Source organism: Lepisosteus oculatus, chromosome 1, assembly GCF_040954835.1.
Source record: "Lepisosteus oculatus isolate fLepOcu1 chromosome 1, fLepOcu1.hap2, whole genome shotgun sequence".
Taxonomy (NCBI): domain Eukaryota; kingdom Metazoa; phylum Chordata; class Actinopteri; order Semionotiformes; family Lepisosteidae; genus Lepisosteus; species Lepisosteus oculatus.
Window position 1 is genome coordinate 63,979,182 of NC_090696.1, and position 12,513 is coordinate 63,991,694.

The following is a 12,513-nucleotide window of genomic DNA, read 5'->3' on the forward strand; positions in this document are numbered from 1 at the left end:
CATTCCCAGTTTGTATATTCAGAACACAAAGATTTAACTGATTATTTTTGTTTTGCTTATTTTCTGATGCTTCAAGTTTTTTTTCTTACCACAGTCTTACAGGGGTCAAATAGCCAGCTTTCCCACCATCTGTTTCTGCTTAATTCCCAGCTTGAAAGGCCTTGAATCATGTTATAAATCCACAGATAGTGGTCAATGAAAGAAGAAAAACTCTTAATCTCACTGCCACAGGAGAGGAAGGAATTTGCATATTCACCATAGATTGTGTCACACAAAGATATTGTTTTTAGTGTATCCAAAATATTTCAGATAAGAGCACAAGTACATAAAAAAAGGTTAAAAATAATAAGACTCAGTAAGTTGGCAGCACTAATGGACAATGTTTAGCTGTCCATTTGCAGTGCACTGGGTTGAAAACAGTTTTCACCCATTTCTCACATCTGGCTTGATGTATCTGTGAAGTGTCTCCAAGGTAAACGTGCAACATCCGGAGGAAAAAAATTAGTTCTATATTCATTTAAATATTGGAACACCAGAGTCCTCAGAGACACCCAGAAGATCTCAACTTCAAAGTGAATCCCACCCCACCCCACCCCACCCCTTTGTCTAGTTCTGTTTAATATTCTTACACCGTGGATTTAGAACATCTGTGTTCAGGGCCAGAATGCTGATAGTATTTAAAATTAGCATTTTAATATTAATGAAGAGGTCTGGTTTTACATTTAAAACTTGGATTCTTATTGGGATTTCTTGAAAAGGTGTTCTCTAACAAGAAGAGGTTGAAAATTACCATGCTCTAGTCGGTGCATTATTAATATTCTGAAAGTGACAGCAGGAAGAGAGGTTTTTTTTTAGATAAAATACATAATTGAATTGCCTAGAGAGGTCTGCATCACTCTGCATTAATTTATAAATAACCAGATGAATCTATTTTAAACTGAATAACGTTATTTGTAGTGTCGGAAGTTGCATATTAAAATGGAATTTTACAGATTAGGCTTTGGTAATTGAAGAATTACAACATAACTTTATTGGGTTGAGATGTATTTTTCCGCTCCCGAGCTTTTTTTTACACCTGAAACTGAAATGATTCTGTCATCCCTGAATGGAATGTACTACCTACCTGAATGGTGACTTCACTGCATGTTGTAAACCTGCTCGGCTGAAAAGTAGACCAGACTCCTCCCTTGACCGTGTGACAACATGACTTGGTATCTCTGTGTGTTAAGGGACTGCAGTAAATACAGTACATTAGAGGCGGGGATTGACCTCCCTCGCTCTCTAAACATCACTAATCCAGTATTTCAGGTGCCTGGAGTGGATCACGGCTCACTACCGCCGCTTAACAACAAATACTACAGTACATTGATATACAATCAAGCGGCGGAATACGGCGAATGAAGGGGAAAATTAGAAGTCGTAAACTGGTAGGATCAAAGAAGAATGAAATTAGACTAGTGTAAAGCTCGAGTGTTTTGTAGTTTTTTTTAATCACTAGTACTATTTTGTGAATGGTTTCTTTCCGAAATGTTCTTTTTATTCTCAACCTTGCTTTAGCTACTGATCCAAATCGTCGGTGAAATCTTTTTTGAGCTGGAAACTAGGACCAGGAATTAAAAATATGTCGTTAACGGGTCATTCAAGAAGCTCGATGGCTTTGCTCTTTTGAAAGGTAGACGCGGACGAAAGAAATTTGAATGCCTTTTGATTTTGAATAGGAAGGTAAGTCTTGACAAGTAAACTTTTTATTCGCCATTTTTAGTTTCGGCAATGCGCATGTGTCGGATATCCCTACCTGAACCAGGTAAAGGAAAAAGAACGCGAAACGTATGTTTTGAAATCAGGTAGAACAAAACGTAAGTTATTAACAGTTCATTCCGAAATATGCCAATACCATTATTCTCGTAAACCGTCATTAATGATAACTTATTCTGTTCGCACAATAACATACTTCTTCGGCGGACCATAGCTTGTAAAATTTCTTAATGTAACGAGGTCATATTTTTTGTATAAGTTTGTAAATTATAGTTATATTTAAGTAAACATGCCAGCAATTTGTTTTAAATAAGTAGCTGCAGATGATAGACTAATATTATTTCTTTGTGACAACATTCCTGATTTATTTACCTTGCTATTGCTACTGCTTTGCTGCAAAGAATCATATTCAGAGCACCCAGGAATGCATAATAATTCCACCGAGACAATTTACACGGGGGATTGAGAAGTGAAGTTTTATTATGTTTTAAGAAATGCACAAGAACTGGAACAGTGTAGCAAGTTTCTGTGGAATGTATTCACATATTTCGGGACGGCCCACTTTAAATTGCATTAGTAAATACACTCCGCTGTTTTACTTACGTTCAAGAGTAAAATAAACTAATGTCGAGTGATTAATCCAGATATAGTCTGGAGTGTTTAGTTTCGGATAGACTTATGTAATTAAGCAGTAGATCAGCGTTGTTTTAATGTTGCTTAATAACGTTTTCGGGAGATATATCGCCGAAGATATCGCAAACGACTGCATTTATGTGTTATAATCTTAGTGATATGGAAAAAAACGCAGGGCTTGTTACGTTCCTTTTTAAAGCTGAACGCAATGTATGTATGATGAATGCAGTGTGATGATACTATGTTGGTGTACATGTGCAGTATCCAGTGTTTAAAATGTTACGGCTTTCCCACAGAAACTGCTCTTTGACAGTTGTTCTGCAACAGGTCTGCGCCGAAATTATTGCCTAGGTTGGTTCTGTAAATAGAATATGTTTTTTTTCTTTTCTGTCCTTGTTGATCTGATAAAAATGAGGCTTAAAAGAAGAAGGAAAAACAATTTAGAGCACTCATAATTGTTTGAGAACACCTCTGCAGTGACTGCTGGTAGCTGAAGACTAAGTCTTTTTCCCCACATGAACAATGAATTAACTGGGTGTAACATATCTAAGTGGGACGATGATGTTAATGGGACCGAGCTCAATTTAACTGAAGAGTTCAATCACACCTGTGAGAAATGGAGAAATATAGTTCACCCTTTGCCTATCAAATGCTTAAGAGGGTGAATGCAGACTTCACGACTACAGTCCATTTCTCTCTTAAATGCTTTTCTCAAGCATTTAAAAATGGCCTGTGTTTTAAAACATAATGATAAGCCGTGGAATGCCATCCCAAAAATGTTAGAAAGTTAGCCTTAAATCATAGGTTTAATATGCTGTATATATACAATTCTGTCATAGATCAAAGGGCTTGGTTGTTTTATAATTTTTCAGGTTTAAATCTATCATTACCTGAAGAACAGTAGATCAATATGATGATATTGTTCTGCCATTAAGCATTATCTTCTCTCCTTTCAAGAAACAATATTCAAAGAGCTACTAGCATTCAAACAAACTAGATGGGCTGAGTGGTCTTCTCATTTTTAACTTTTTGTTCATTCTTACACATGCAAAAGGGCTGGATATCGGCTCCCCAAGACTTTCACACTGAATAAATGCTCTCTTGGTTATAGAATTATTGTTTAATCTGTCTCACTTCCGCATAGGACAATGTGTAGAATATTGTAGAATTTTCTGAAGCCTACTCTTTGACAATTAGCTGTGCTTCTTTTCCATTTAGGTCAGTTTTTGTTGGTAGATGAATTTTAAAGAGTCTTTAAAACAGAATTATACAGTTGTCTTCAAGATCTTAACACTTCTTTTAGCTTAGAATGTGTGGAATTGAATTGTCTGACAGGTTGTTTTAATGTGATCTGTTTTTGCTAATTTGCCTTTGCTTGTGCTGCATACCATCTCTAGAGATGGCAGTTTTCAAGAGCTAAAATTTAGATGCAGTCAATAAATATAGTAAAACCATTTTGAACAGCTGATTGCTCATTCCTGTGTAAATGTATGTATGACCCATTTTGTTCAAAGCTCTTAAATATAAAAATATTTCAAGATAAACAGTTACATATTGCTTGTATATGGTACAGTATTCAGTTATTTTAAAATAAGTACTTTGGAATGTCTAAAATGTGTTGACCCATGTAATGTAATTTGTAACATTTTTAACAAGTTCTATTTTCTTGTTACTGTATGAATGTTTTAAACCTTATACACAAGGTTTAGCTGATTATTTGAAAAGGGGGTTAACAGCAAGCTTAAAAAGTTGAAAGGTAATTATTAAATTTCCTTAAAAAATGCCATTTGACATATGGCATCTATAACCCAGTCAATCAATATATGGATTTTCATAAATGACCATGTGCTTATATTTTTCCACCGATATACTGGTGAAAACAATATGGAGCAATCCTTCCTTGGTAAAGACAGTATTTCATTCCTTACAAGAAGATATAGAGAAAATAGTTGCACACAGTTTTTAGGATAACATTATCAAACAGGTTGTCTCTTCTGAATTGCAAAATTAGATTTAAAAAGACCCCAAGTTTCTCATGAAGAATCAAATTGGGGTAAATAATAATAATACGGGTGGGGCAGTGGCTCTGTGGCTAAGAATCTTCGCCTGTGGTTGAAAGGTTGCCGGTTTGAATCCCATGACTGGCAGAGGAATCCTACTCTGTTGGGCCCCTGAGCAAGGCCCTTAACCCCAACTGCTCCAGGGGCACCATATAAATGGCTGACCCTGTGCTCAGACCTTGAGCTTCTCTCAAGAAATTGTATATGGCCAATAAAGTAATCTTAACAGGGCAAATTTTAGAAATCACAAGCTTAGCATAACAATCTACTGTGTAGGGATTTAGCCTATTCAAGACCTGTCAACTGGACATCACACTCTAGCTGAACTGTATATTCTAGGTCTACAAATGCTTGAAAGACAGATTTAATCAGAACTATGAGATAAAACAGAAAGGTTAAGCAATTTCCATAGTGGCTAACATATGACAAGGAAGGAGTTTTATTGGATGTACTGAAAAGTGTTCTAAGATTACTAAGAATTATTCAGATTTACTGAAATGAAAGGGGTAAAATGGAGTGAATAGCAATCCTTTTTAATGCCGACAAATTCCAAATCATCTTGAACATACTGTAGCAGCTCTTTTCAGGCGAACCGTAGAGCCTTTTCATGTTCTTGTGTTATTCTTTTGAGTATAATGAGTATTTTCTAGAAATCTTGAATTGCTTCTTCTGTATTTTAAATGTGGCCTGTGGTTTTTCCTGAGCGAATATGTAGAAGCCAGTGCAGACTGTCTTAAAATGAAACAAGTAACGTAGGCCCAGACCTGTGAAACTTTGACATGTGAATCTTGAATATAATTTTACTCAAATTTCGAAAAATAAGAAAAAAACGTTGGCAGTAGGTTTGAAGTCACATTTATTGGCAGATCTTTGGGAAGTAGTCAACAATATAGGAAGTTGTCTGAATAAGGCCCAAAGGATGTTGGATTTAAAAACAGGCCTCAGAGTTGTGTTCCAGCAATTATTTTACAGAGCACACATAGACAATGCTGGACGTCGGTGTTATTGTCAGAAAACTGTGATTCAGAGGAGCAGCGTTGACCAGTTCAGATTCGCAGGATTTGAAAGCAGTAACCATGTACAGCTGTACAGAGATCAGTAGTAATGGAGAAGCTGAACAGGAAACTCTTGCTGCATTGTTCTTGGGAATGTCTGGTTTCATCTGGTGGGGAAACTGGATTTTTAGCATTTCAAATTCAAATGCTGGTCATGTGGTGTTTCTTAAGCCTTCCCAACAAACTGTGCTTTTACTTCTTTTTTTGAAGAAACTATGGTTTTATCATTTTATGTGAGAGTTAAAAAAGGCTTTAATTTATATTAACTACTGATAAAAATTTATACCAGATTACATATTTGATCTTAAAAGAACATAAATTCTCTGATAGAGTCATCTTCAGTTGTTCTTATTTTATTGACTTTATTGAATATATATGAGCTTAGTACTCTTACACATGCATTTTTCCTAATTATTTAGCGATTGTAGGTGTTACCACAAGGACACTTTCTTTTGCCCACTCAAAATCACTGTTCTTTTTCCTTATAAGAAGTACTTTGTATTTATGCAAAGGAACAAGTAATAGGTTTATTCCATGCTGAAAAAAAGAAGAAAAAACAATGTTTCGGCCGTGGAGCCTTCTTCAGGTGTGAATTATGTATTTGCTTTTTGAGCTCTGTATTTATTATGGATTTACTTTTTGAGAGTTTTCAGTTGTTTTAAGGAGGCAATTTATTTCATTCCACAGACTTCTGCAACTTGCTGGTGAAATTGTTCGGTATGTTCTTAAGGCAGTTTACGACATTTTCAATGGTGAATTTTGCAAGTTTGGTAAATATTACACTAAAAGGTATTCTGTGACAGGCTTTGTTTTTTGCAGTTGTCATTGCTAAAACTCATTAGAGGGCAGTCTCTTTGTAACAACTCCTTTTATGCTGTGTAATGATTACCATTAGCTGAGAAGATGAACTGTAGTTGTCCAAGCTATTCAAAGGTGACAAAGCAAATATGATTATTCCATGCTGAAAAGAGAAGAAAGAAAACACAACGTTTCAGCTGTGGAGCCTTCTTTGGGTGTGAAGAAGAAGGTCTTTCTTCTCTTTTCAGCATGGAATAAACCTATTACTTGTTCCTTTGTAGCCTACGCATGCTGACGCAGCTACCCACTTGAACTAAAGCAAATATGATGTCCAGTTTCTGGAACTGCCTTCCTACATTCATAAGTCTTACACTTAAAGTATTGGATTATTCAATTACCTTTCAATGTACAGCTATTAGTGTTCTGCTTTCACTTGTGGCTGGAGAGACTTGAGCTGTTTATTATGAGCTGCCGTGATAGTGTGACATGCTAGTTCAACGTTAGAAAAAATGTATTAATTTCCTGCTCCAGTAAGTAATACTTTTTGGGATATTTAAATCTGTTTTTTGTTTGTTCTTTAAAAACCGATAGATTATATGTCAGTCAACCATTACAGTATAGTGAACCAGCACATATGCATTAATGTTTAGTAAACTTAGTCATATCTGTTTTTATTACTTCATTTGATTAAAAATAAAAGTGCTATTTGCTTCTAAGCAGTCAGAAATTACAAACCTTTCAAATCATAGTTGTGGATGATTGAACACTGTGGGATATAAACTTTGTACTTTTACAAGCTTTATGGTATTTTATTCTATTTTATTTGCTGTTCTTAGTGCTGTGTATAGGGGTTGTTCTGTAAATGTATGTAAGCTGATTACAACATAGACTCTTGTATCAAACCCTCAAGCTCTTTCTAAGTTCAGTTGCAAGCAGAACTCGAGGGCTTGGCTCCAGACTCAGTGACCCAAGAGAGACTTATTTAATTTAAAACTGGGTTTAAGAAATTGTGAAAGTAAATCTTAAGTATTCTGAAGATGTGAAGGTAGTAATTTACACTGGTTTATTTCCTAAATATATCTAACAGCCCTGTTTGATTATTTCCTCAGGACTAATTTGGAGAATTAAGAATGACCTCATAAAATGAAGTTTATAAACAAGCATTCAGGAGGTGGTCAAATTTTAATTTGGCCCACTTCTGCTCTCTTCAGCTTAAAAATATTTAGTATTCTGTATTTGCTCTTGGCAGGAAATCTCTCACAAAATGATTGCTCTTGCAAAAGACCCCACCTTTGAATTCTCCATCCTACTATTTTTCCATCCTCCTACTTTTGGAATAGTTCCTGCTGCATCTGGTGCCATTGCTTGACTCCCACCCCATCACCTCTTACCATTTGCTACTTTGAAGCTACCATTTGCCTCCTTCAAGCTTAGTCACCTTCTCACCCCACATTGAACAAGCAGCTCTTCGATGGCTACTACTGTACTCCATGGTCCATGGAAACAATTAGCTCACCACAATTACCGTAATTTCTGCTCTTCTCTTTTGGTTCCTTCTGATTTCATCACTCCTCCTCGGAGGCCCAAATAGCTGCCCCCTCATGGCTGTTTCCCATTCCTCCCCTCTTCTCCCTGCTCACCCTGCTTTGTCAGCCATTTTCTTCTTTCTCTCTCCCCTTTCTGTCCCGTTTCACAGTCAGCTTGTCCAGCCCAGTGCATCTTTGACCTCAGCAGTGTGAACGCTCGGTGTCAGTCTGCTCTGGATCTGAGATCCCTGTTCACATCATCTGCCACCCCTGTTTCCTGTGCCCGAATCCTGCAGGAGGCAATTCCTTCTGACCTGGAGCAGGGGTGGGGTGGGGGTATTACCTTAACTGTCTAATTTTGTGCATATTCTTCTTTTATAAAAAATGTTAGTTCATTTCAAGATAAGAAAACAGATTGTAGAATGGACAAAGAAGCTGTCTGTGCTGTTAGTGGCTTGTAAAATAATCAACATTTTTACATTTGAACTTTTAATTAAAAAAATGAACAATTTGAATAAAATTGAATAAAAAAATAGTGAACAAAAGATAGTTTTAGGATATGCAATTGTTGAATGATGCATCCCAGAAGTAGAAATAACGATTATGAGATAATTTAAAATTATTCTCTTAGAACATACTTCTTTTCATTGAGACAGTAGTATTTTGAAATATTTTTGTAATATTACTCTAGGAAAACCAAGATGTGCTGTCCCAAATAATTAATAATTGTTATTTTAATAGTTGCACCACTTTAGAAAGTGGACAAATTAGAGTGTGAAGTGCTTATGAAATGTTCTTTCCTTTGGCAATAAAATGTGCAGGCAAAGCTTGAAATAAGCGTATGGTCAGTGGTCAGTTATTCTGGAATTAATTTAAGACCTAAAATAAGATTTAAAATAATAAGAAAAGTACTTGAGCTCATGCCTCATGCCATTGAGGAAGGGTGGGACAGACCTCTTTTGGGTCATCTCAGGACTGTCTGGCACACTTGCCAGATATTGAGAATAGCCAGCTACAGAGAGGTGCACAAGAGGCAGAGCTGAAGCATAGCATCAAAATAAAAGAAAATAATGCTAACGATTTCCAGATTGCGTCTTTGCTTGTCATTTGTTCCTTTTATGGGAAAAGACACTTTTTAAAAAAATCTGCAGGCAAGTCACATTATTTTAGTACATTGTCTCCGCAAGATAAGACATAACATAACATAATATAACATAAGAAAGGTGTGAAATTAGAGGAAGCCATTTGGCCCACTCAGCTTATTTGGCTTTTCAGTTGATAATTGATAGGAACATCTCATCAAGTAATTCTTTGGAAGAAGCCAGGCTATCCTCTTCTACAGTGTAGGTCGTTAGCATTTACTAGATTCCCACAACATGTGAAAAAGTGCCCCCTGTTCTCATTTGAAGTGCATCTTGCCGTACATTCTACTTGTGTCCTCTGGTTTACTGTTGATTGTGAAGTCCATTGCCTTGACATTGTCAAGAATACTTGCATGCGGTCCCTTTGTAATCTTTCCTGATCAAGAGTAAAAACATACAGCTGTTTTTCCTCACAAGAGTAGGATATGTTTTTAATCTATCTTTGGTCTTTTATGAAGAGATTCTAGAACCAATTTTCTTTTTTATTGGTATGACCAACAATTTCTACAAGAGATCTTAAATGTCCAGTTAAAACAACAAAACAACACTTGTGGATTCAGTCTAGACTGGCCATATACTCACTTAAAACTGTTAAGTTTGAAGGATATTATGTTTTCTGAATACTTTTACACTGTAATGAATCTTAGAAAGAACACCCTTCTAAATTAGTATAGTGTTAGGATTGGCAGTCAAAATGATTTGCTGTCATGACTTCTCATTGTGTTTGTGCACATAAAGTCACAGTAGTTTATTATACTAACAGAATTTATCTGTAATATAGTGAGATGTCTTTATTATTAACTGTGAAACAACAATTAACCCTTGAATTGATTTAAAAAGATCCCTGTTTAAATACTGTTTGAACTACTTCTTCAATGTAGTATAGATAATGTGAACAAAGGCTGTCTTGACATTAATGTTTCATCTCTGTTTAGTATAATAGTTCTTCCCAATTAAAGGGAGATTCATCTTCCCATCTAAATGATGATAATTTAATTTCAAGCTGAGAAAACCGTTTTTGTCCACCAATCAGTGATACATCTTAAAGGATGGTTGCATTCAGATATGTTTTGCTCATTTTAAAATACCATTTGTAAGATACTCTTTCATAAATAGTATGTTTTTTTGTTATATGTGCATTTCATTCTTTTATTATCATATAGTACAATGCTGAAATCATTTTGAAGTAGCTCTGTGGTGCATAGAATATATTTACAAACAGTGCACATAATGTTTCCTTTATCAGGAACAACAGGACTTTCTGTGTTAATAAAGAGGAATTTATGTTAATGAATGCAGTGTGGGGGCAGATGTAACTTGGAAAATTGTGTTCTAGCACTTGAATGTTGACACGTTTTTACTACATTTGAGATATATAAAAGCCTTTCATTGATGGAGTGTACACAGCTGACTCTGTCAGATGTGTTCCCCTAATCCAAAACTGTTACTGCTGGGGGTGGAATATCGGTTTAATTTAGTCTGGTTTCATGAGTCACTTTTCCAGAAGCTGGCTCTATACTGAAGGTGTTTGACGCAAGATCCAGAAGAACTTCTTTGGGCAGCCATAAACAAACTTTGTTCTAATGTTTGCTAATTCACAGGTGGAAGGAATTTGTTGAATAGAAAGTAGTCAGGGAAGCAGGTAGCCATGTAAATAAGCCTGCGTAAAAAAAAAGCACTCACTTCCACTGACTGTAACAGGACTACACCCTGGCCAAGGCCCAAAAATGTGAACTGAAGCATGTTCCGGTCAGAACGGAGGCATTTTTGTGGTTGCAACAGGAAACTGGCTACGTGTTGCTGCACTAGGTAGAGACGTTTTTCCCCTCACCCTTCAACAGCATGCGTGATCACAATGAGTAGAGATTCGTAATAATAAGGAGCTTAAGCGATTGCTTTGTAATGTTGTCGTGTAGGACTTTGACACATTAACATATGTAGGCGAAAAACAGTCGGTTAGCGGTCAGAGTGTTTTTGTTTATAAGGGAACAACAAAAACAGGAACTTTAAAACTAAATATACCACATTTTAAATTAAGTTTAATGTATTTTTTGCACCTTCCTTCTTTAGTTCTTCTCCTCTTAGTTTTTTTTTAAAGCAACTTCATCCTGTCATTTCCCCTTTCAATGTGACAATATACGTTTCACTGAGTGAAGTTACAATCCAAACATATTCCTAATATATGAATATCATGATGCAAATGTAATCCTCTTAATCCTCTGTCCTCTTAATAGGAGGGAATCCATACTTTAGAGCCCTACACTACATTTTTTGTACAACTGTTTGTACAAGGAAAAATATGTGAACCTTAATGTTTAATTCATACTTATATCTCTGTTAATATAAGGATATGGAGTTTTTCTCTGACTCCCTTATTTGGAATTATGCTAAGAGCTGTTGTGTAAATTATATTTTCAGTAAATAGCCAAAAAGTCCAGTTTTTAGAATTAAAATGTACTGTATAATGTCTGTAAAATATAATTGATTAGGGGCATTAGGAACAAAACTATTTTAATGTGATCCAAATTTAATTTGAAAATATTTGTTTTTTCTTCACATTCCCCATAGTTTGGTCGCAGTTTTTCATACAAGTTAAAATTAAAAGCGTTTAGAATAAATTTCATGTATAGTAAGTGCAAGCGTATACAATACGCATTGTATAACTGATAACCACTTTGACTGGAATCAAACAATTTTTATGCTCCAAGATAGGAAGGTTTGCAAACCATAATTGCATTACTGGTAATATGCATATACTGTACATGTAGCAGTGGGAATGGGAATTTCCAAAAAAAGAAATGTTTTAGCAGTCCGACATCCCATTGCAATGCATTATTACAGGTCTTGAACTTAATTGCCTTTCTCTGTAGTATTTTCATGTACAGTAACATAGCACACTGCCATATTTGTAGGAATCTGTCTTCCTTATCTGGTGTCTGCTAATTTGTCCTCCTTGCCTTTATATGTGCTTATCATGGTTGATAATGTTTAAATTTCCTTATAGGCATCATGCAGCAGCTGATCTGATGGATAGGAATAGCATCATAAAATACTGCGATTTTAAACATAAACCTAATTATCTGAAAAATTGAGTTGATGCAGATGACAAGAGGTAGTGTATAATGAGCTGTATTTAAGCATGGTCAATTTTCTTAATTTGATCAATCAGATTTTCAGTATTCCAATTTAATGTGTCACTACAGCTGCATCATGATCTAGATTTAAACTCGATGGTACTCATTGAAGAGTTTAGCAAAACTTTTTTCACTTCACAATGATGCATTCACTAATGTCAAAAGCAGCAGACACCGTAAAATAGTTACTGAAACCATTAAAGCACATTGCTAGTCATCTATGATTCATTTGATTTCTTTCGCTGTCCTCCAAGTAGGTGATAAGGACAGTTATTTTTAAGTATGAAAAGAAAGGATTTGTCTGCAGTGCGGGCCTGAATTCATATCGAGACATTATTGAATGCAAAGAAAAAAGTAGAGCCTTCCTAATATTTTCATTGGTATACATACATACACACTTAGATGAACTT

The 12,513-nt window shown here is 35.6% G+C and overlaps 1 protein-coding gene across 2 annotated transcripts in view; it reads left to right on the forward strand.

Annotated features, from left to right (window-relative positions):
* The first annotated feature begins 1,220 nt into the window (after positions 1 to 1,220).
* LOC102688442 (inactive ubiquitin carboxyl-terminal hydrolase 53) overlaps positions 1,221 to 12,513 on the forward strand; it is a 57,144-nt gene continuing 45,851 nt past the window's right edge. Inside the window, exon 1 of one of the 2 annotated variants that reach the window (XM_015345835.2) lies at positions 1,221 to 1,722. The gene's annotated coding sequence lies outside the window, so the exon portion shown is untranslated. The remainder of the gene's footprint in view (positions 1,723 to 12,513) is intronic. The other variant, XM_015345836.2, reaches the window with a different exon arrangement.